The sequence below is a fragment of the Salvelinus alpinus genome, chromosome 36, assembly GCF_045679555.1.
Source record: "Salvelinus alpinus chromosome 36, SLU_Salpinus.1, whole genome shotgun sequence".
Taxonomy (NCBI): Eukaryota; Metazoa; Chordata; class Actinopteri; order Salmoniformes; family Salmonidae; genus Salvelinus; species Salvelinus alpinus.
Genome location: NC_092121.1, coordinates 12,572,440 through 12,596,362, shown reverse-complemented (window position 1 = coordinate 12,596,362; position 23,923 = coordinate 12,572,440). Strand labels below are relative to the sequence as shown.

General features: G+C 43.1%; 1 protein-coding gene across 4 annotated transcripts in view; it reads right to left on the bottom strand.

The window, feature by feature from the left end:
* The window catches only part of LOC139564881 (protein TANC2-like), a 132,885-nt gene extending 112,281 nt beyond the window's left edge, over window positions 1–20,604 (bottom strand). For 2 of the 4 annotated variants that reach the window (XM_071384730.1, XM_071384732.1), the window contains exon 1: window positions 20,216–20,604. The gene's annotated coding sequence lies outside the window, so the exon portion shown is untranslated. The remainder of the gene's footprint in view (window positions 1–20,215) is intronic. The other 2 variants (XM_071384731.1, XM_071384735.1) reach the window with 1 other exon arrangement.
* Window positions 20,605–23,923: the final 3,319 nt, after the last annotated feature.

Here is a 23,923-nt window from a genome sequence, read left to right as displayed (position 1 = left end):
ATTTCAACCTGTTCTGAAATTAATATACAGTATTTTCAGAAAGTATTCAGACCCCTTGACAGCCTATTCTAAAATGGAATAAAAATTGTACTTCAACCTACACACAATACCCCATAATGACAAAGCGAAAACAGGTTTTTAGACATTTTTACAGAAACATCTTATTTACATAAGTATTCAGACCCTTTGTTATTGAGATCAGTTACATCCTGTTTCCATTGATCATCATTGAGTTGTTTCTACAACTTGCTTGGAGGCCACCTGTGGTAAATTAAATTGGTTGGACAAGATTTGGAAAGACACACCTGTCTATAAAAAGGTCCCACAGTTGACAGTGCATGTCAGAGCAAAAACCAAGCCATGAGGTTGAAGGAATTACCTGTAGAGCTCTGATACAGGATTGTGTCGAGGCACAGATCTGGGGAAGGGTACCAACACATTTCTACAGCATTGAAGATCCCAGAGAACACAGTGGCCTCCATCATTCTTAAAATGGAAGAAGTTTAGAACCACCAAGACTCTTCCTAGAGCTGGCTGCCCAGCCAAACTGAGCAAATCGGGGAAGGGCCTTGGTCAGGGAGGTGACCAAGAACCCTATGGTTACTCTGACAGCGCTCCAGAGTTCCTCTGTGGAGATGGGAGAACCTTCCAGAAGGACAACCATCTCTGCAGCACTCCACCAATCAGGTCTTTATGGTAGTGGCCAGACGGAAGCCACTCCTCAGTAAAAAGGCACATGACAGACCGCTTGGAGTTTGCCAAAAGGCACCTAAAGACTGACTAGTGATGCACCGATATGACATTTTTGGACGATACTGATAACCGATATTTAACATTTTAGTGGCCTTTGAAATAATTATAGTACAGTTAAATAGCTAACAAACACACATAAAAAGTTAACAAACACACAAGGCACAGCATCTCAGTGCAAGAGGCGTCACTACAGTCCCTAGTTCGAATCCAGGCTGTATCACATCCGGCCGTGATTGGGAGTCCCATAGGGCGGGGCACAAATGGCCCAGCGTCGTCCAGGTTTGGCCAGGGTAGGCCGTCATTGTAAATAAGAACTTGTTCTTAACTGACATGCCTAGTTAAATAAAGGTTAAATAAAAATAGTGTAGTTGGTTCTGGTATTTGAACCTATGTATCATGATCGCATCTAGTGGGGATAGAAAAAACACACACACACACACACACACACGGTGTAGCCAAGGTGTAAGACTCTCTCTCCTGACTTAATGACCCTGACCTTAGAGGGAGAAGCCTTTTGGGGAAGCCTACTGTACCAGCCAGGAAGATCTCAACAAATGAAGATCACCTGGCAGAGCTTTGCTCTAATAGCTGCTGCCGAGTGAGCCATCAAGATCAAAGAACAGGGAGAGCTCAGCTGCAGTACATCTAGCTATTTAGCTAGGTTTGTTTTAGGAAGTGGAAAAGCAGATAAGAGTTCATATTAGTGTGGCAAGAATAACATGTATGACGCAAGTTAGTTTTAAATCATGTGTGGAACATCCTTTTGATTGCATGGCTGCACCAAAGTAGCAGCCTGTATCACATCCACAGTGTAAACTGACTTGTTCATGGAAGTGGCCAATCCCTTCTCCACTCCCACATCTATAATGACCTAAGCTTCTGGCTGACGGAGAGGAGAGCTTTAGCAGAGTAGGCTGTGGAGCTCCTGCGTTGGAAGTGCTTTGGTGTCTCTGTATTCCGGTGCAACCCAAAGCGAAACGCAGCCTACTCCCCCTCCCTCCATCGCACCCTCTTCTCCTCCTCCTCTACCGCTTCTCTCTCCCTCCATCTCTCTTCCCACTCCCACGCTGAGAATTGGATGCTGGACCAGAGTGGCGGAGAGGTATTTTTAGCCAGCACCATGTGCTGAAACTGCGGAGAGCCCTGTGCCCTAGCAAGGACAAAATCCACCATCCGGAAGAGAGAGAGAAAAAGAGATATTCAGAAGAAAATTTAATTTCTGTAGCCCCTGAGGAAAAGGATTTAAAGATGGGAGCCGGTGTCACGTCTAGAGACACCGATAAAGATACATTTATCTCTAATATTCTGTCCAGGATGATGTTTAACTGCATTTTGTCTAAGAGGAAAATGTAGGCCTAATCCAATTTATATTTATGCCTCCAAAATGGCACACATAAATCACATCATCTGCCTTGATTCTAATGTTTAAACCATTCTGAGAAGAGCCATGAAGTTTGAAATATCTTATGCTAATATGTCTATAAATAAATGGCCTATGATAGCGCAGACTTGCACATCAGCAAGAGTGAAAGCTGCAATATCAGTCTCCAGCAAACCATTTTCTATATTTGAGTGCCTCTCATTTCTGTTGATACACTCCGTATTTATTTGGACAGCGAAGCAAAATCTTTAATTTTGGATTTGAGATCAAATGTTTCATATGAGGGTACATAATGTCCCCTTTTATTTTAGGGTATTTTCATACATATCTGTTTAACCATTTACAAATGAAAGCACTTGACCTTCTGAAGGTGTCATAAGTATTTGGACAAATTCACTTATAATGTGTATTAAAATAGTTGAAAGTTTAGTATTTGCTCCCATATTCCTAGCACGCAATGACTACATCAAGCTTGTGACTCTACAAACTTGTTAGATTCATTTGAAGTTTGTTCATTTTGGAGTCACTTTTTTGTGAATAGAATATGTTTTTGAACACTTAATGTGGATGCTATAATCATGAATGCAGAGTGGCGCAGCTGTCTAAGGCACTGCATCTCAGTGCTAGAGGGGTCACTACAGACCCTGGTTAGATTCCAGGCTGTATCACAACCGGCCGTGATTAGGAGTCCCATAGGGCGGCGCACAATTGTCCCAGCGTCATCCAGGTTAGGGTTTGTCCGGGGTAGGCCGTCATTGTAAATAAGAATTTGTTCTTAACGGACTTGCCTAGTTAAAAAAAAGGTTCAATAAATAAATGAATGAATCCTGAATAATGATGAGTGCGAAAGACACAAAATTATACCCCCAAGACATGCTAACCGCACCATTAACAATAACAGAGGAGGTTATGATATTTCTAAAACAGATATACATGAAAATACCCTCACATAAAAGGTGACATTCTGTACTGTAGCCTCATATGAAACATTTGATCTCAAATCCAAAATGCTGGAGTACAGAGCCAAATTAAAATGTTTTAGCTTCACTGTCCAAATAAATACGTAGGGGAGTGTGTGTCAAGGTAAACATCCCTCATTGATTGAGCTTATAGCTGAAACGAGGCAAGCCACCAATGTGTGTCAGTGTGCTAATCTCTGCATACAAGAGGAGAGTAGGGATGATAGGATCGCGCCTCTAAGCCTTCTTAGCCTGTGCCCAATGCTAGTGGCTGAGGGAACAAAGCAACAGTAATACTAATCTAATACTAGTCTATGTTCCAAAACAGGACAAAACCGTTTTTACATATCAATGGAAATAGGCCTAGCTATTATGTATGACCAGAGAATATCATCAGGGCCCTCTGTGTCTGCCTGGTTGGAAGGCTCCATCCATCTGCCTTCATAACAGATCATTTGTCCTCCTGTATAATTTCATTTTTTGACTCCGAGTTAAACCAAGCTCTAAAATCCCTTGGGTACAATGCTGAACAATCCCTCACTCGTGCTCAGAGAACAATGGCCAAGAAAATTAGGGATGTAGCCTAAAGCGAGTAAAAACCAAACGAAAAAGCCCTGGCCTCATGTTAGCCTGTCGATTCCCCTGACCAGAACCATAGCCAGAGCTTCTTATGAGCTACTGTTTTGAGAGAGCGAGAGAGAATATAAAGGCAGCCTTTGAGTGGTGACTTGAGCCACTCCAGATGTTGTTATCTGCCCTGGGGCTAATGCTGCTTGTAAGCCTTGGTAAGAAACTCCAGGTTTACCATCTTGTTAAAGTGCACTCTCACACACACAAAGATATGCTGCCCGCCATGTCTATGCTCTGCTTCTATCGGAGCAATGTGTCTGAGGGCGAACAGGGTGTTGTTTATAGTGCTGGCTTCAGATACTGCATGTCTGTCTTTCTCTTGTCGTACCAGTAAAACACATTACACACAGCTACGAAAAAGCCAAAACAAATGTACCCCCATAACGCACATAAGCCTAAGGGTGTTTGCACATTATCAAAAAATATGTTGTGCCTACAACAGAAAGCCATCAAAGATTCCTAGTGACAGCTTGCGGTAGCGCCCTCCGTTTCTCTGTTCTAGTTATGATAAATGCATACTCTCAAAGTTAATGTATTGTCATATCAAAGAGGTTCAATGCGGTCTGGCAAAGACAGATAAACACTAATACGTCTTCGTATCAGAGATTGGTCAGCTGTTTGACTACAGTGTTGATGAAGGTTTGATACAGCCAGCACCATAAAGCAGAGATGAAATAAATTGGGAGATCAATTCCAGTACAGGCTGCAGCGGCTCCATGCTGGTGTCTTCCAGGTCCCTTCTGGCTATTACCCTACTGATTCCAGTCCAGGCAGAAGGATCAGCCTGTGACCGGCGGTGTCCTCTCTGTCTACCTCTCCTTCTCCTCTAATATTCATTTCATCCCCATCTCTCTGTTTGGAGGTGGTTTTAAACCAGAGTGACTGCCTCTCTCCATTACTGTCAGCCCACAAGGAGGAGGAGGAGGAAGAAGAGAGGATGGTGAGGAAATGAGAGGAGGGTAGAGGAGTTAAAGAGAGACAGGGAGCAGGTTGTTTTATAAACAGATTCCAGGAAACCGACATGGGTAGGAACATTATGATTTCTCTCACTGTGGAGTGCGGGGCCATGGTTTGGCCCAGGTTATTAATTTATCTTTCTTACTTATCAGGCAGTGTTTCCTGCACTTATGTAGACAATAAACAGTCCTACATTCACTCACTCACACACACACACACAAAATCCACTGTATGACTCATCCTACAGGTCTGCGCATGGTATCTATAGGTCTTAAGTGCCTGAGAGGGCTTGGTCTTCCAAGAAACCCTTTAGAAACTGTAAATACAGACAAATGTTCCCATCTAAACTGCTTTCAGTCAGCTTTATGTGAGTAATTATTTCATTCCAAGCTTTGTGGACAAATTTAACAGGGAGTGTGACAATGATAGAAAATGGGCCTAGCTGATTGAAAGTAAGCGTAATAAACAGTAATCGAGACAACAGTGAGCAAGAAGAGTGATGAATGTGATAAAGGCCTCTGATTAAAGTTGCATTGAGCTCTGTAAGTATATCACAGCAAATTATACCATACTTCTATTTTGAAGGCTAACCGCAAAGTCCACTATTGTGGCTAATCCTTATTGTGGTTAGCTTCACATAGATGGGTCCGACCACCATTAATCAAATAAGAACAGTCTTATAAATTAGGGTTATTTTAGATGATGACACCTAGCTATATAGTTAGCTAGCTAACTATAGCTACTGAAACAGATAATTTTGCTATGTTTTTGGGGAAGAACATTGTTTGCATCCATGAGCTAGCTAGCTTTAAAAAAAAAATTGGACCAGCACTGTAGGTATGTGAGACAACTCTACCAGCATCATAGCATACGTATCGATGAATCGTTGTGACATATGAAATACGAGTGATAGTGTAATCAATGTGTAATAACCACGTAAAAAAATTCATGAACGTGTTAAATTGTGACGTGCAGTCATATTCAGGTCCTGATTGGTCAAATAAATCAAATTATATTTGTCACATGCGCCGAATACAACAGTGAAATGCTTACTTACAGGCTCTAACCAATAGTGCGAAAAAAAAGGTGTGTGTGTGTAGGTAAGTAAAGAAAAAAAACAACAGTAAAAATACATTTGAAAAAAAGAGTAGCAAGGCTATATACAGACACCGGTTAGTCAGGTTTATTGAGGTACTATGTACATGTAGGTATGGTTAAAGTGACTATGCATATATGATGAACAGAGAGTAGCAGTAGCGTAAAAGGAGGGGTTGGCGGGAGGTGGGACACAATGCAGATAGCCCAGTTAGCCAATGTGCGGGAGAACTGGTTGGTCGGGCCAATTGAGGTAGTATGTACATGGATGTATGGTTAAAGTGACTATGCATATAAGATAAACAGAGAGTAGCAGCAGCGTAAAAGAGGGGTTGGGGGGGCACACAATGTAAATAGTCCGGGTAACCATTGGTTACCTGTTCAAAAGTCTTATGGCTTGGGGGTAAAAATAAAAGCCTCTTTGTCCTAGACTTGGCACTCCGGTACTGCTTGCCATGCGGTAGTAGAGAGAACAGTCTGTGGCTGGGGTCTTTGACAATTCTTTAGGGCCTTCCTCTGACACCGCCTGGTGTAGAGGTCCTGGATGGCAGGCAGCTTTGCCCCAGTGATGTATTGGGCCGTACGCACTACCCTCTGAAGTGCCCTGCGGTCAGATGCCGAGCAATTGCCGTACCAGGCAGTGATGCAACCGGTCAGGATGCTCTCGATGTTGCAGCTGTAGAACCTTTTGAGGATCTCAGGACCCATGCCAAATCTTTTTAGTTTCCTGAGGGGGAATAGGCTTTGTCGTGCCCTCTTCACGACTGTCTTGGTGTGTTTGGACCATTCTAGTTTGTTGTAGACCAAGGAATTTGAAGCTCTCAACCTGCTCCACTACAGCCCCGTTGATGAGAATGGGGACGTGCTCGGTGCTCCTTTTCCTGTAGTCCACAATCATCTCCTTAGTCTTGGTTACGTTGAGGGATAGGTTGTTATTCTGGCACCACCCGGCCAGGTCTCTGACCTCCCTATAGGCTGTCTTGTCGTTTTTGGTGATCAGGCCTACCACTGTCGTGTCATCTGCAAACTTAATGATGGTGTTGGAGTCGTGCCTGGCCATGCAGTCGTGGGTGAACAGGGAGTACAGGAGGGGACTGAGCACGCACCCCTGGGGAGCTCCAGTGTTGAGGATCAGTGTGGCAGATGTGTTGCTACCTACCCTCACCACCTGGGGGCGGCCCGTCAGGAAGTCCAGGATCCAGTTGCAGAGGGAGGTGTTTAGTCCCAGGTTCCTTAGCTTAGTGATGAGCTTTGAGGGTACTATGGTGTTGAAAGTTAAGCTGTAGTCAATGAATAGCATTCTCACATAGGTGTTCCTTTTGTCCAGGTGGGAAAGGGCAGTGTGGAGTGCAATAGAGATTGCATAATCTGTGGATCTGTTTGGGCGGTATGCAAATTGGAGTGGGTCTAGGGTTTCTGGGATTATGGTGTTGATGTGAGCCATTACCAGCCTTTCAAAGCACTTCATGGCTACAGACGTGCACCTTGAAAGCGGCAGCTCTACCCTTTAGCTCAGTGCAAATGTTGCCTGTAATCCATGGCTTCTGGTTGGTGTATGTACATACAGTCACTGTGGGGACGACGTCCTCAATGCACTTATTGATAAAGCCAGTGACTGATGTGGTATATTCCTCAATGTCATCAGAAGAATCCCGGAACATGTTCCAGTCTGTGATAGCAAAACAGTCCTGTAGTTTCGCATCTGCTTCATCTGACCATTTTTTTATAGACCAAGTCACTGGTGCTTCCTGCTTTAATTTTTGCTGTTTCAGCTGAATTGACCATACCTCATTTACATAATGGTTTCATGTCTTGGGAAAATATCTCTTCAAACTGTAATGCTGATGCTGCTGACCTACATCTTAAGCACAGCCTCAGGCCTCCAAGACCAGGATCTGATAAATACAAGCAGGATATTCATTGGAGGTAACTTTCATAACAACAGTAGCAGCCATAATGATCCAGAAGAGAAGGAAATGCACCAGTGGCACTCTGTATCCCAGAGCTACAAAACCTGGTGATTCAGAGCTGATTGGGCAGACCGGCCGCGGGCCAGTTGATTGAGAAATTATCGAAAACCACACCTGGAGATGAATGAAGGGTGATTCAGGGCTGATTCCTAAAGCCATTGCCATCATCCCACTAGGCTGAGAGACAAGAATCAGAGAGCTCTCATCGTGGTCATGCATTACACTGCTGCTGTAGCTCTTTCTGGATTGGGACGAACCTGCTGGAGTTTCACATCTGCCTGGCAGCAACCTCCATCCATCCATCCGAGTTGCAGTCCCAGGTGAGATCCCTGATTGTGATAACAGGAGGAACTCCAGATGTGAGCCTCCCTCAGACTAACAGCGATGTCATGATGATCCACTATCTAGCTTCCTTTTATGTCACATTGAAATGGCAGCAGGTGTATGCCTATCTCTACCAGGGATCGGCAGCAGGCGGCCCACGGACCAAAACCGTCCATGTTTTTTTTTTGCACCCCAATTTTATTTATTTAATTAATAATATATATATTTCTTTGAAATCTGTATGATTTCTTTCAAAGTAGGCTATAGGCTATTACAGGGAATAAATTACTGATAAAGTAGCAGCTGTTACGTAAACAGTAGAAGGACAACATAGGCCTCTTTGTGCAGTGCACCAGAAGCCGGTTTTAGGAACAGGTAGAGTAAACAGAGGGCAAAGCCTATATTTGTCTATTCTCCTATTGTAGGAGGGCCACACCCTAAAGCAGAAACAGGTGACACACAGAATGGTGTCTTCTTGTATAAACACCTGGTGAATACTTTAAGATAGTGTTCTGCCTATGGGGCTGGCTGTGGTCAGACCTGCCTGCAGTCTATGGAGGAGAAGTCTCCACTGTTTAAAGAGCTATGTAGTGTAGGCCAATTGTAACTCAGCCCATGATCCTCCATTACAGCACTAAGCTCTCCATCTCCTCCACCATGTTTTTGGGACTGTTTTCTTTTTACTCTCTCCCTCCTAACCCCTCTCCCATTCTTTTCAGTCCATATTTGCCAGTCTTCTCTCTGTCGCTCTCTGTTCTGTCTCTCTGTCTGGGTATTGTATGTTGGCCCCCTCCCTGTCCCTGCCCTTTCTCTGCTACAATCTCATTAATGATACAGCAGGGTGCAGGAATCCACCAGCCCCACAGTGGGAGGTCACTGCTCCACTCCACCAGTAGGAGATACAGAACTGGCTGGCTTTCCTCCATTTATATAGACAAACGGTGGAGACGCTACATACGTTAGCAATAGCAGTTATATAGCCTAGATTACAGCACTCCTCTGTAATCTAGTGTTAGGTATAGATGGTATGAAGAGAGAAATGCAGCAATAAAAACAAAGGCTTCTGAAAGAGCCTAGATCCTCCCTCTACTCTGAATTTCAGTAGATTGTCTCCTTTTTTCCTTCCCCGTCTCCAGCGGAAGCGACAGAATGGGGACATGGTGGAGCTCACTCCCCCATAAACCTGCATAATAAACAGGCCCGTGCTGATCACATGGGCTCGTTGGAGGTAGTTCAAAGTCAATGATCACTGGAGGATTATGGAAGGCTTGGTGGGAATGAGCTGATGAGAAACGTATGGAAGGCTGTGTGCTCAGGGGACAGAGGCTGATTATATTACCTCTGTAATGAGGGCAGGGAATGGGGAGCAGTGGTCACTGCGGGTTACCAGTGTATATGGACACAATCCGAGGTAGCGATAGCACTGTGTTAGCCTAATGCATAACAAAAGGCCATCTCCTAGCACAACGCACAAATGGTCACATTATGTAGGTGTGGGAGAAAAGAAAGTAGGCAAAATCATCCATTTTATGCAGGGTAATGGGCTAAAAGTGGTGTCCACTTTCTCAAGGCCGCCATATAAAGCAATTAGGTTCCATGCCCATGTGAGGCATTCAACCTTAAAACAGGATGGCTTGGTGGCGCATCCACTCACTGAACCTGATTTGAAGACATTTTATCTCTATCCAGTCTTCAGCACTATGATATGGTTTTCCTTCATGGAACAGACAAGAATCCCATGTGTGCACTGTGTCTAGCATATTGCGGCGTATTCTGTAATATAGAGACGTATCGATACGTCCAGCCCTGCTCTCTGGGTATCACTAAAGCAGATACCCAGACGGTGCTACCGAAAACTATAACAGCTGTCTGTTTGGGGATCATATCAGTTTCTAATTATCTGCAAAAGGAAACAGATGTCTAGTGGTAAAACACTCATCCTATATAACTACTGCCGTACACACCTTTTCTACTCATATACTGTCCATACACACCATTATCTACATACAGTTGAAGTCGGAAGTTTACATACACTTAGGCTGGAGTCATTAAAACTCGTTTTTCAACCACTCCACAAATTTCTTGTTAACAAACTATAGTTTTGGCATGTTGGTTAGGACATCTACTTTGTGCATGACACAAATTGTTTACAGACAGAATATTTCACTGTATCACAATTCCAGTGGGTCAGAAGTTTACATACAGTAAGTTGACTGTGCCTTTAAACAGCTCGGAAAATTCCAGAAATTATGTCATGGCTTTAGAAGCTTCTGATAGGCTAATTGACATCATTTGAGTCAATTGGAGGTGTACCTGTGGATGTATTTCAAGGCCTACCTTCAAACTCAGTGCCTCTTTGCTTGACATCATGGGAAAATCAAAAGAAATCAGCCAAGACCTCCACAAGTCTGGTTCATCCTTGGGAGCAATTTCCAAACGCCTGAAGGTACCACGTTCATCTGTACAAACAATAGCACGCAAGTATAAACACCATGGGACCACGCAGCCGTCATACTGCTTAGGAAGGAGATGCGTTCTGTCTCCTAGAGACGAATGTACTTTGGTGTGAAAAGTGCAAATGAATCCCAGAACAGCAAAGGACCTTGTGAAGATGCTGGAGGAAACGGGTACAAAAGTATCTATAGCCACAGTAAAACGAGTCCTATATCGACATGACAACTTGAAAGGCCGCTCAGCAAGGAAGAAGCCACTGCTCCAAAACCGCCATATAAAAAGCCAGACTACGGTTTGAAACTGCACATGGGGACAAAGATCGTACTTTTTGGAGAAATGTACTCTGGTCTGATGAAACAAAAATAGAACTGTTTGGCCATAATGACCATCGTTATGGAAGACACCATCCCAACCGTGAAGCACGGGGGTGGCAGCATCATGTTGTGGGGTGCTTTGCTGCAGGAGGGACTGGTGCACTTCACAAAATAGATGGCATCATGAGGTAGGAAAATGATGTAGACATATTTTTCAACTCTTGATGATCGGCTATGAAAAGCCAACTGAAAATTATTCATGATTATTATTTGACCATGCTTGTCACTTATGAACATTTTTGAACATCTTGGCATAGTTCTGTTATAATCTCCACCCGGCACAGCCAGAAGAGGACTGGCCACCCCTCATAGCCTGGTTCCTCTCTAGGTTTCTTCCTAGGTTTTGGCCTTTCTAGGGAGTTTTTCCTAGCCACCGTGCTTCTACACCTGCATTACTAGCTGTTTGGGGTTTTAGGCTGGGTGTCTGTACAGCACTTCGAGATATTAGCTGATGTACGAAGGGCTATATAAAATAAAATTGATTGATTGATTGATATTGAAGCAACATCTCAAGACATCAGTCAGGAAGTTAAAGCTTGGTCGCAAATGGGTCTTCCAAATGGACAATGACCCCAAGCATACTTCCAAAGTTGTGGCAAAATGGCTTAAGGACAACAAAGTCAAGGTATTGGAGTGGCCATCACAAAGCCCTGACCTCAATCCTATAGAAAATGTGTGGGCAGAACTGAAAAAGCATGTGCAAGCAAGGAGGCCTACAACCTGACTCAGTTACACCAGCTCTACCAGGAGGAATGGGCCAAAATTCACCCAACTTATTGTGGGAAGCTTGTGGAAGGCTACCTGAAACGTTTGACCCAAGTTAAACAATCTAAAGGCAATGCTACCAAATACTAATTGAGTGTATGTAAACTTCTGACCCACTGGGAATGTGATGAAAGAAATAAAAGCTGAAATAAATCATTCTCTCTACTATTATTCTGACATTTCACATTCTTAAAATAAAGTGGTGATCCTAACTGACAGAAGACATGGAATTTTTACAAGGATTAAATGTCAGGAATTGTGAAAAACTGAGTTTAAATGTATTTGGCTAAGGTGAATGTAAACTTCCGACTTCAACTGTATACACTGAGTGTACAAAACATTAGGAACACCATCCTAATATTGAGTGGCAACCCCTTTCGCCCTCAGAACATTGAGGCATGGACTCTACAAGGTGTCGAAAGCGGTTCACAGGGATGCTAGCCATGTAGACTAACGTTTCCCACAGTTGTGTCAAGTTGGCTGGATGTCCTTTGGGTGGTGGACCATTCTTGATACACACGGAAACAGTTGAGTGTGAAAAACCCAGCAGCATTGCAATTCTTGACACATTCAAACCCGGGTGCCTGGCACTTACTACTGAACCCCTTTCAAAAGCACTTAAATCTTTTGTCTTGCCCATTCACCCTCTGAATGGCACATATACACAATCCATGTCTCAATTGTCTCAAGGCTTAAAAATCCTTCTTTAACCTGTCTCCTCCCCTTCATCTACACAGATTTAAGTGGATTTAACAGGTGACATCAATAAACGGACCATAGCTTTCACCTGGATTCACCTGGTCAGTCGAAGTCATGGAAAGAGTATATTTATATTCCGGCCAGTGTTTTGAGAAGGTGTGTATTGTATTGTTAGATATTACTTCACTGTTGGAGCTAGACTCATAAGCATTTCGCCACACCTGCAATAACATATGCAAAATATGTGTTCGCGACCAATACAATTTAATTTGAAAACAGATATTCAGGGTCTACTCTATAAAACTGGAGGGGAAAATAAACCATGGCCGTCTTGAGGAGTGTTTTTTATTTTGTTACTTCAGGAGAAGGTTGAAGGGGATGTAAAGGTGGGTGAAGGTCGAAAAGCTCAGATTTCGAAGACCGCAAACACCAACAAACATGGGCTAAATGCTTGCTGTTTAGGCCTATTCGTCAGAGAGAATTAGAGAGGTGCAGATGAAAGAATCAATACATGAGCTCATAATTACCTATTTGGAGAACATATTTACAAATGGAGATATTAGAGGTTGAAACTTACACCCAAAAGAGAAATAGGCTATTGGATTAGATGCTTCTCTAGAACAGCATTCAAAACTGATTGTGTTCTCATACTGAGTACGACCAATCATCACAGATTAGTGTAGCCTCCAGATACATGAATGCACTGCATTGTGAAAAATTGCTCTTTAATGGTCAGTCTTGATTGGTTCTACCAGGAAGCGGAGCGTCTGAGTAGCCTCAAAAAATAAAAAAACACATAAAATGTGCGCGCACACACACAGCCGTACCCGGTGCATGATGTTATGAAATCAATGACAGATTATCTATAAACCAGCTTTTCAAATGGAAGTAATTCCGAGCCATGGAGAGGCTGTATTTTCAAGTGCAGGGGGAAAGGAAGGCACTGAAGTGCTTCAGTTCAAATGTAGGCTAGGCCAATATACATCTAGAAGCACATTCTATGCACTCCAGTAATCTATCTGGTCAAGCGACATATTCAAATATGTCAATGCCAACCACCATGCAAACCACAATCTGTACCCCCTCGGGCAAATGTGCTCATAGGTGAAAGCAATATGTCTAGTAAAAAAAAATGGAGGGAACTGTCCAATGTAACAACTTAGAAAGACCGATGACAACAATTTAAGACCTGTCCCTTTTGTTCTTCCCTCAGACTCCTTTGTATTGAGTTCAGATGGTGGATCTGCAGGACCATGTCTATTGAAACAGTGGCTGCAATTGAGCTAAGAAACAGTACCCTCAGTCATTCTTTACTCACAAGCAGGAGCCAGATTAGCTTGAGATATTATTAGAGACATAGTCATATTAGCCATTTCTTTCTGGTGTGAGAAAACGCAGGACTTGGAGCTAGGATGTCATTCTCTAATGACATTTTAAAAAATCAGAGAGGAAGTAGTCATGTTGATACAACAGTCTTGACCGTGGAGAGCTTCAAGTTCCTCGGTGTCCACATATCATGGTCCAAACACACCAACACAGTCGAAGAGGGCACGACAACACCTCTTCCAAAAGGCTCCTGAACTGCTTCCACCCCAAGCCTACATGTACATGTATAGTATTTCAAATGACTGATTTCCTTATATGAACTAACTCAGTAAAATCATTGAAATTGTTGCAATCATATCTTTGTTCAGTATATGTACGAGGTCTCTGAAGACGAGGTGGCACCATGGCATGGATGGCGGGAACGAGATGATGGCCTCAGGGGGGAATAGAAAAGGGAGGAATGGTGTCAAAACAGCAATCTGATCGGATCAGAAGGCCCTGGTGGCACGCTCCATTGGAGACGACATGTACGGGGACTTCAGTGGAGTCCTGGAAGTCTGAGCTGGAGACTGAATAAACCTGGGGGTGAGGTTGCCAGAAAGGATCTGTAAGATACTCCTCTTCAGTCTACCTGCAGTGCTAGGTGCAACATATGCCAGATGACACAACCGTTTATTTTTGTTCTAATCCTGAGTTTGAGTCGGCTTCATTTTAACATGTAAAAAAGACAAAAGGAAAACAATTATGGCTTTGTTAATGAGGAGACTTGGATGAAATTGGTCTCAAAAAGTAGAATATAAGCAAACAGATTATTTGTGAAACTGAAAGATGTGAACGTTTGAGCTGATGTAAATTAGGCTAATTCCATGATGGAGCCGGCAGTCTTGTCACCTCGACATGGTTGAATCACACTGGCCTCCTGATGATGAGAGGTGACAAGGGCCGCTTCCTGGAGTGACTGCTGTCATCCCTCACTGATAACATTTATGAGAATTTACAAATCCATTCCATTAGGCAAAGGCTGCGGTCCAGTGAAAACGGCTGCATTCACAGCTGTTTTTCCCCTCTGAAAGCAGGTGACACATTGCTTGCTGTAGTGTAGACAGTATTGTTCAGTGGTCCATTTAAATTAAACTGCTGTGGAAGAGAAAAATAAATAGAGGGATGTATTTATTTCACTCTTGCTAAAAACAAATTGCACTGCACCAGAGACTTGGTTGTCTGACGCTAGCTGAATTATTTTCCCCCATCATTCAGCTGAGCTCTTATGGTGCAAATCAACACTTCTTCAAATCAAGTTGTTTTGATATTGCTTACTGAGGAAGGAGAGGATACAATGGAACCACTGATATGTCAACATGCAAGGTAACTCAGCATTCTCTTGAAATCCACAACATGACCCCCAAGTAAAATGTTGACAACTTTTACTTCACTACATTCCTAAAGAAAAAAAAGAAAATAATGTACTTTTTACTCCATACATTTTCCCTGACACCCAAAAGTACTCTTTACATTTTGAATGTTTAGCAGGACAGAAAATGTTCCAATTCACGCGCTTATCAAGAGAACGTCCCTAGTCATCTCTACTACTGTGAAATGCCACCTTAACTGTGTGGCAACACAAAAATCTTTGGCAATTGAAACAAGAAACCGAGTTTGGTTGACTAGGGCCAGTTCTTATCATATTATTATAAGGGAGGGGTATTGGTCTGTGCTTTAGTAACCCCAAATAATCCAAACATTCTCTCTCTCTCACTCAGGATGGTGACTCAGGATTCGATATCAGGAAATAATACGCCATTGTAACAAAAGTCTTGTCTGTTGGTATCTTGGAACCAGATCGACGTTGGCCCACATAAAAGAAAAAACAAAACGGAAGACATGCACGCACACACACACACAGCCAAAGCAAACAAAGCATTACTGACCCTGATGTGTGGTCTCAACAGGAACTTTAAGCCTCCTCGTTTGTCTCCTTATTATTAGCACTAGTTGAGTGGCACTGACAATTAAATCTAGCCCACAGGAATGCATGCTGCATAGCCCTAGACCAGAGAGAGAAAAAGTGCCAGATGCCAAAAACCTCCCCCCTCCTACTCTGTTTTTGGGGCCAGCTGAATTGTGTCCTGTAAAAAGTAAAGTTGGGCATGGAGATAAGAGCCAGGCGACAGCAGAGAGCCCACCTGTAAGAGGTTGTGGGTAATTGAGAGTCAGGGGGTCAGGCTGTCTCACAAGTTGGCCTGGATTCAACTACAAAAAAACAGTCACTTACAACAACTTTGCTGCTTTTTGAACTTGAAGGACCTCTTTAGGTTATGTTGATGGTTACAGTCAGTTACAATCCCTTTGTTGTGATTCCACACAAACATTTTTAAGGAGAGACGTCTATCGCCTTACCATAGTTTGGATGCATAGGCACCCAATTCTGTAATAACATTCTGTAATAAATGACATAAATGGGAAAACATCTGAAAAAGACTGTCCTATAACAGTATTCAGCCAAACATATTGAAAGCCCATTTCGGAAGAGTAGGACATGCCAAACCTGCTGCTCGAACATACAGTCCGTCATACTGCGCTGAGCACAGCAATATGCCATCTCCAAATGTGACTCAAGAGGAAAATCTACTTGCATGTCAGATTCTCAACCATCTTATCGCTGCAGCAAACACCAAAAGGTGAAACAGCTGTGACCATTGATAATCTCACCCCAATCAAAGCAAAGGGAGAAAGGTGTGTGTGAGTCTAACAAACAGGCAGCCAGTAAGATAAACCTGAAGTGGGAGGCTTGGGAGCAAAGGGATGAATTGAGATGGTGTTAGTGAATGCAGCTTCACTTCATGGCATGGCCTTTAATGACCCTGCAGTAAAGGCATGGCAGCAGCTCAGGTTTTCCTCTAAATATTGGAGGTGTGGCAGTTATGGGGATTTACTACATGCGAGAGTCAGCAGCTCACCAGGCACGCAGCACAGACATACATTTACATATCTGACTGCCGACAGACAACACTGTGTGACTGTTTTTAATAATCAAGGTTCCCCTAAACGAAGAGTAGCAGCCAGAACAAATCCATAACATTGCCCCCCTTTATAATGTTGTGCAAAGAAGCTATTTATCAATCAAATACTCTACTAGGCTAAATGATTGGGCTGCATCAGAGGTATTAAAAACATCTAAATCAATCTTACATTGTTTCATAACATTCTACTGGAAAATGGTTTCAGACATTTTTAAAAGGATGCATTAAATTGCTTGGCACAACAGTCTTAGTTGTGTTGACTTTACTTTCCCATCATAGCGGTATATCTTGGTAGCAGCCAGGTGTTAGTGGTAGTGCACTCTTCACAGGAGAGGTGCTTCCTGAGACTGCATTCTCTTCAGACATTTAAGGAAACCCCATTTAACCTCAGTCAGAAGAGCTTATTAGAGCAATAAGCTTAGAAAAAAATTATTAAGATGTTGTATATTCAACATAACTAAGGTAACCTTGTAAACCTGTAAGTATACAAGTAGGAGGGCCTCCAGAGTGGTGCAGTTGTCTCAGGCTGTGCCACTAGAGATCCTGGTTAGAGTCCAGGCTCTGTCGCAGCCAGCTGCGACCGGGAGACCCATGGGGCGGCACACCTTGTCCCATCGCGCACTAGCGACTCCTGTGGGGGGCCGGGCGCAGTGCACGCTGACACGGTTGCCAGGTGCACGGCGTTTCCTTCGACACATTGGTGCGGCTGGCTTCCGGGTTAAGTGGGCATTGTGTCAAGAAGCAGTTGGGTTGGTTGGGTTGTGTTTCGGGGGACGCACGGCTCTCAACCTTCGCCTCTCCCGAGTCCGTACGGGAGTTACAGCGATGAGACAAGACTGTAAATACCAATTGGATACCACAAAATTGAGGAGAAAACAGGGTAAAAAATATATATATATAAAATAAAGAAATAAAGTATACAAGTAGGCCTATGGCATCAAGACTAGCAACTTCGAGAAATTACACTGCTCAGGACTGCTGGAAGTAGGCTACTTGCCAAAGTCACATTTATTCTAGGTCAGATCTAATTGGCTTCCCCCAGCAGCCTGTACAAAATCTTTTCACTCATTGCATGTTAAAAAGGTAGAATTAATAAAAGTAAGTCAATGTCATAAAACCTTTCACTTGGTCTAGGTGGTCCCAGTTCACTGTTGTTTTGCTAAGGCCCTTCCATACTCATTCATCATAAAGATCCAAGCAGCCACTCCAGCCGGTAAATCAATTGACTGAACATAATTATGATTTTGTTATTTCCTCAACAGACAGCCCAATCTGGGACAATTTCATCATTGCTGATGTCTGCTGTTGCAGCTGGCTCTATTTCTGTGAAGTACCTTGCTAAAGCCCCCAACCCTAGACCCCAGACTGCACATAATTTCCCTAATCACTTTTCCACAGCTGCCCTCCAGCACGTAAATGAAAGTTACAAAGAAATTGCTACGTGTCAGTCATAAAGAAATCTCACCCTGGAGGCACTGGCCAACTGTGATTATTTAATCTGGGTTGTGTTTTAGTTAAGATAGCCTAGCCAGTAGGCTGTCTGACAGGATTTGATTCATGACCCAACAATGTTTATAAGTAGGAGAAAGGGGGCTTAATATGTTTAGAGGGATGGTTCACCCAAAATACAAACTCACCTCATCTTATTGATTTTAGGCTAGCTCATTTTGACCATGCTGTTTGAAGGAAACGGGATTAGCAGAATAGGTAAACAAACCCAAATATTGGGCCCCTGTGTCAGTGTCCATGGACTACTCTACTGTAGGTAGCCTATCCATAACAGTCACTTCAAGAAAGATGAGTGATTGAGGAAAAGTATTGGGAATAAAGAGGTCGCAAAGAGGTGTTTGAGTGAATATTGTACAGTAGCATTCTCAGCTGCTAGGTCTATTCACACGGTCAAGCCATCAAGCATGTGTGCAGGTGAATTCACTGTTGAGCGCGCATTCCACCTGTCAATCATTTGAACCACTCTGTCACCTGCAAGCATAGACATTAAAACCAGTAGATAGTAATAGCGCTGACATCATCCGTGTATTGCTATGCAAAACTCCCGATGACGCATGAAGCCAGAAGTACTTGAATTTTAAGTGCGCCATACTGCTGAATTGGGCTGAATGGCAACAAAAAAAACGCGAAGGATCATGGTGAAAGTGGCAGTAACTAGCAAAGGATCATGGCCGATGTAGTCGATTTCATCCTGCCTGAGAGAGTCAACCCAACGCTGCTGGGTGCACATGCAAAGAGCATGCATGAGGGTGTGAGCCTCCCTTAGGCCTGCCAGTCCGTAATAGTTCTGTGTCAGCACGTGGTCCTGTGTGACCACAAATGTAGTAGTCAGAATGGATCAATATTTAATATCTCGATTTGGAGCAAAATATTAAAGATTTCACAATGGGGATCAAACAAATTTTAGAGCCCAAAACGGCAGTCGCATTTTTTTTTTAAGGCCGTTCTGGCGATCGTAATTTACATAGGCTTTCTAAATTGCCATAAATGTTTAATGGACAAAATAAACATGAGCGCGATAGCGCAGACACACATGCGGTCTGGTCAGCATGTTAGATTAATCGTTTTGAAGCGCAACGTTATTAAGGAAGGTTTTGGGAAACAACTCAGAGATTTAACTATGAAGGTTCTAACGACGAATTTAGCCTTAAAGGGCCATTACTAAATTGTTCAACTTCATAATCTCCAGCACCACCCCAACATCAAGAAAACATAGAAACACGCCATTTGACATATGTTGATGTTTGTCTGGTGCTAGAGATGATGAATATGAAGATTATTATTATTATTATTTTTACATATCTCTTTTAAGATGCTTTTGGGAAACAGTTCTGTCACCACTGGAAATATAATTAACACACAACCCATCATGGCAGTAATGCATTCACAACCTCCATGCATTTTAAAGTAAACTGGTGCTAGGACATTGAATGCACAGAAATTAATAATTTATACATTTGGTTTACAAAGTAATTCAGCAAATGCCATGGTATAATTCATCAAGGGTATAATGACTCTTAATAACGTTACACAGCTTCTCTATTTAACTAACGTTAGCCGGGGGGGTAGCTGTCATTCTAACTTCAAAGATGTCCAGTAAGCCAGTTTGAGGCGTATGGCGATGAGATATTCGTCAATAAAAAATACACAAAAGGGGTTTCTTTGTGTAACTGAATGACCACATTGTTCACTGTGTGGCTTTAGGTTGTCCAACTAAATATAACTACAGTAAAAAACATGTTCGAAAAGAACATGGTTGTCAAATAGCGAATGCTAACTATGTTAGTTTGCTAGCTACCTGCAATACAATAGATGCTTGGGACTCTGCGATGCGGATATATAGCAAGCGCTAGCTAGCTAAGACAGTGCAGCACAGAAGACACCGAACGCTAAAGAACATCACATTATTTGGCTAGGACTAACGTTATTCAGCCAACTCATTCGAATTTCGTGTTTCAAATGTAACATTACCTTATAATTGTCATTCGCTGTCACGTACCTTTATTTTATTTCACCTCCTCCACTGTCAAATAAGCCGAGGCAAGAACGTCCCACTGACCATTAAACCCGTGTCAGTTCGTATGTAAACGTCAGTGCAACGGCTAGCTAACGTTTCAGCAAGATTTCCAGTAAGCAGCTGGACCACAACACAGCCTTTGCGAGCGAGCGTGCGTAAAGATTCGACGTGTTCGATCGTTCCGTCCTTCTCCCACTGAGGTACCTCCTACTCCAGGTTTTGAGGAAGGAAAAAAATTCGGAATTGCGCTCAATTTGCCGCCAATAATAACCACCCAGTGAAGAAGAAATAACTATTTCATTACGCGACTGCATGAGAAGAACCAAACATTGCTACGAAGATGTTTGTGTGTGTTGAAAACGCTCTCATACAGTAGCATGAGGCGCGAGGGGCTGCTGAATTATTCATGAGGGGGCGGGTGCTCAGATCCTGCGTTCAAATACAAGTGGGAAGGTGGTATTTAGAAGGGTGCAATTGCAGCCCACAGTGTGGGGGCGTTCCTGCATGTGGGCATTCCTGAATCTACAGGAACTCCTCTCTATACTTTTATTGGTCCATTTTTAAGTTAAGACAGGCGGGAGGCAGGGACGCTCCAATACAGTAGGTGGCGTTAATGCACAATAACGTTGGATACCAGCTGCCGATAAACCCCACAGAAGAAGGGGCGGGGGGCGACAATGGTAGCTAGCTAGCCATACAACAGTGGTAGACAGCGGGCACTGTTTTCCCGCAGTTCTGTTGACGAAAGCGAGGGCAGGTGTTCGGGATGTGGAAGTGAAGGACACTGTGTGCTAGCCAGCTAGTCCTAAGGAGGACTCCGGTACACAGCAGGTGGGAGGCGAGGGCAACACCGTGTGCTAGCTAACTAGCAAGCTAGCACACGGTGTCGCTAACTATTAAGTTAGCTAGTTAGCTAGCACACGGTGTCGCCCTAGCCTCCCGTAAGCTGTGCTGTAGACAGTGTCCTTCGCCCCCGCCTGTCGGACACAGTTTTCTCCAGTACACAGCAGACAGGAGGCAAGTGCAACACTGTGCGCTAGCTAACTAACTAGCAAGCTAGCACACAGTGTTGCTAACTAGCAAGCTAGCTAGCACATGCTGTCACCCTAGCCTCCCATCTGCTCTGCTAGCGGGAGGCGGGGGTGACCGGTAGACAGTGTCCTTCGCCCCCGCCTGTCAGGCACAGTTTTCTCCGGAACACAGCAGGCAGCAAGCTAACTAGTAAGCTAGCACATGGTGTTCTGTTCGGACACTGTTTACCCGCTAGCTAGCAAGGAGGACTCCAGTAGGCAGGGGTGATGATCGGGGGGGGGGGGGGGGGGGTCCTGCAGATGCAGGAAAGCCCCATATTGCGGGCTGCAGATGCACACTATTGGTATTTACAAAATACTGACTGGGAAAAATCCACTTGAACGCTCCTCCAACTCTATCATCCCTGAGCTCTGACTTCTCCCACATGCTGACCTCTCACGTAACCTACTAAGAAAATTAGGCTACCTCGACAACAGAATTTTCAGCAGTTAAATGCAACAACAAAATATTATTTATAAAAAACAATCTATTAATATGGTTTTTGAACACTATAATTTGTTTACAAGCATGATAGTTGTACTTTTAGTTTATGCTTGACGCAGTTTGTTGGCCATTAGCCAATGGGCGTTACTCAATGAGTTCAAAGCATGTGCACGCATCCAACTAGTACTTACAACTTCACAACTGGTCATTTCCACCTTCCCACTTGGTTATGAATGCAGCATTGTCAAAGTAACCCATTGTAAAATACAAGGTCATGTCAATCAAATGTACATTATTTACGGAATAACTCTGTAGTAACAGCATTGTAGGTACATAGAACCTGCTATGTAATTGCAATAGAGGTTATTTACACAAGTGGAGGGAGGTCTGGTGCGTTACGTAGCCAGTGTCTCCAATCTCGGAATGGGTCATGCTGGCTTCGTCTGACACACACACTGCTGCAATTTCAGAGCTTTGTTTTGTCTAGGAAAGCTACCTCTTGATAAATACAGGCATTCATTTGACTTCTGGTTCATCCTTGCTTTGACTTGTCATGGAGATTTCTCATAGCGAAGATGATGATATCTGTCTGAGATCCACATACCTTGCTTTCTCCTGCTTTAGATGTGTGTAATCTCTGTGAATCTTTGCGTGGGAAATACTATAATACTCACATATTGCAATACCCACATACTGTAGAGATGGAATACTACAATGTACAATCTAACAAATGAACATCCTTTCACCCATCAAATCAAACTTTATTTGTCACATGCGCCGAATACAACAGGTGTAGATCTTACCGTGAAATGCTTACTTTGCCAGTCACAAGTTGGAACATTAAGCTAACTATTTCCTAACTATTTGCTTTTTCTTTTGATTCAACTACCTCTTACTTATTATATATTACCAGAATGAATGTGATAAGATAATGAGGGTAGAGAAATTATCCTTGCCCTGCTGCCAAGTGTAGCCTACAGATCTAAAAGACAGAAATCAAATTATTTATTTTTGGAAAGAATGAAAACATCTGGATCAGTCCTAGGGGCTGATCAAACAACGGTTTCTGAAGGCCTCCACCCAGAGGTAAGGTGAAGAGAGACATGCAGATGAGGCTGGGATGCATTTCTGTGCTATCTTCTCATCATAATGCAAATGTATGAGTCCCTTATCACAAACCAGAGATGGGAATGCCATTTCTCTTGGTCTCTGGACTATGTTTGAGAGATGCCAATCGTTCATGGGAACACAGTGTACGAAATACATCTGGGGTTGGACATTAATTACCTAACAATGGCCTATTCCCTCTCAGTGGACTCAAACAAAAGATAGTTCTGTTCTAGAATGCATTTATTCTATTTTTGTAAGTCCTCCAAGGACCACACACATGCCATGCTGTCCAAAGAAATAGACACTATAACTGACTGAAGCCATTTTTGCAAACCCACTGAACCAGTTCTTCAGCACACAAATGAACCGTTGACAATACCGTGGCCTACAATCTTACTCTTTATGTAAATCAAGTGAATCATGTGACAACATGTCTGGTCAAAGTATCCACACACATCCTTCCATCTGTGATTTACATGCGAACACAGACTAACAAAGACACATTCCTTTTAAAATGCAATGTGTTGAGTCAAAAGACTGTGCCGGGCCAAAGTAATGGACAAAGTAAGAAAAAAGCCTAACGCAAAATAGATTAGATTCTCAGTTGTTCGGTGCCAATGCTTAATTGAATAAAACAGCGGTGATTGATAAGTCGGGTTTGCTGGCTGAGGCTTTGAACTGGCCTGAGAGAATGGATGGGATTTTAATGCTTTACACCACAGTGTTTCCAAACCATTTCTTGGTTTAGACTGATGACCAGTTCCTCTGTGAAAGTCCCAAACCAGCTTTTAGCACCTTCAAATTGTGTTTATGATTACCAAGCTGTGCTGTTTGTTAGCTGCCTACACTAACATATCTTAACATTTCTGTACACCCAAAACATTGTATTGAATGTGTCAAATTCTGTTTATTACGATGTCAATGCATCATTTGCATCTCTGCTCTATAACCTGGAGTATAGCCAAGTACAGAGAGAGGTTATAGAAAAGAGGAATGCATTAAATGTGATTATGGAGCCAGGCAGGCAGATAATTACAATAAATAAATAAAAACACCCATAACATG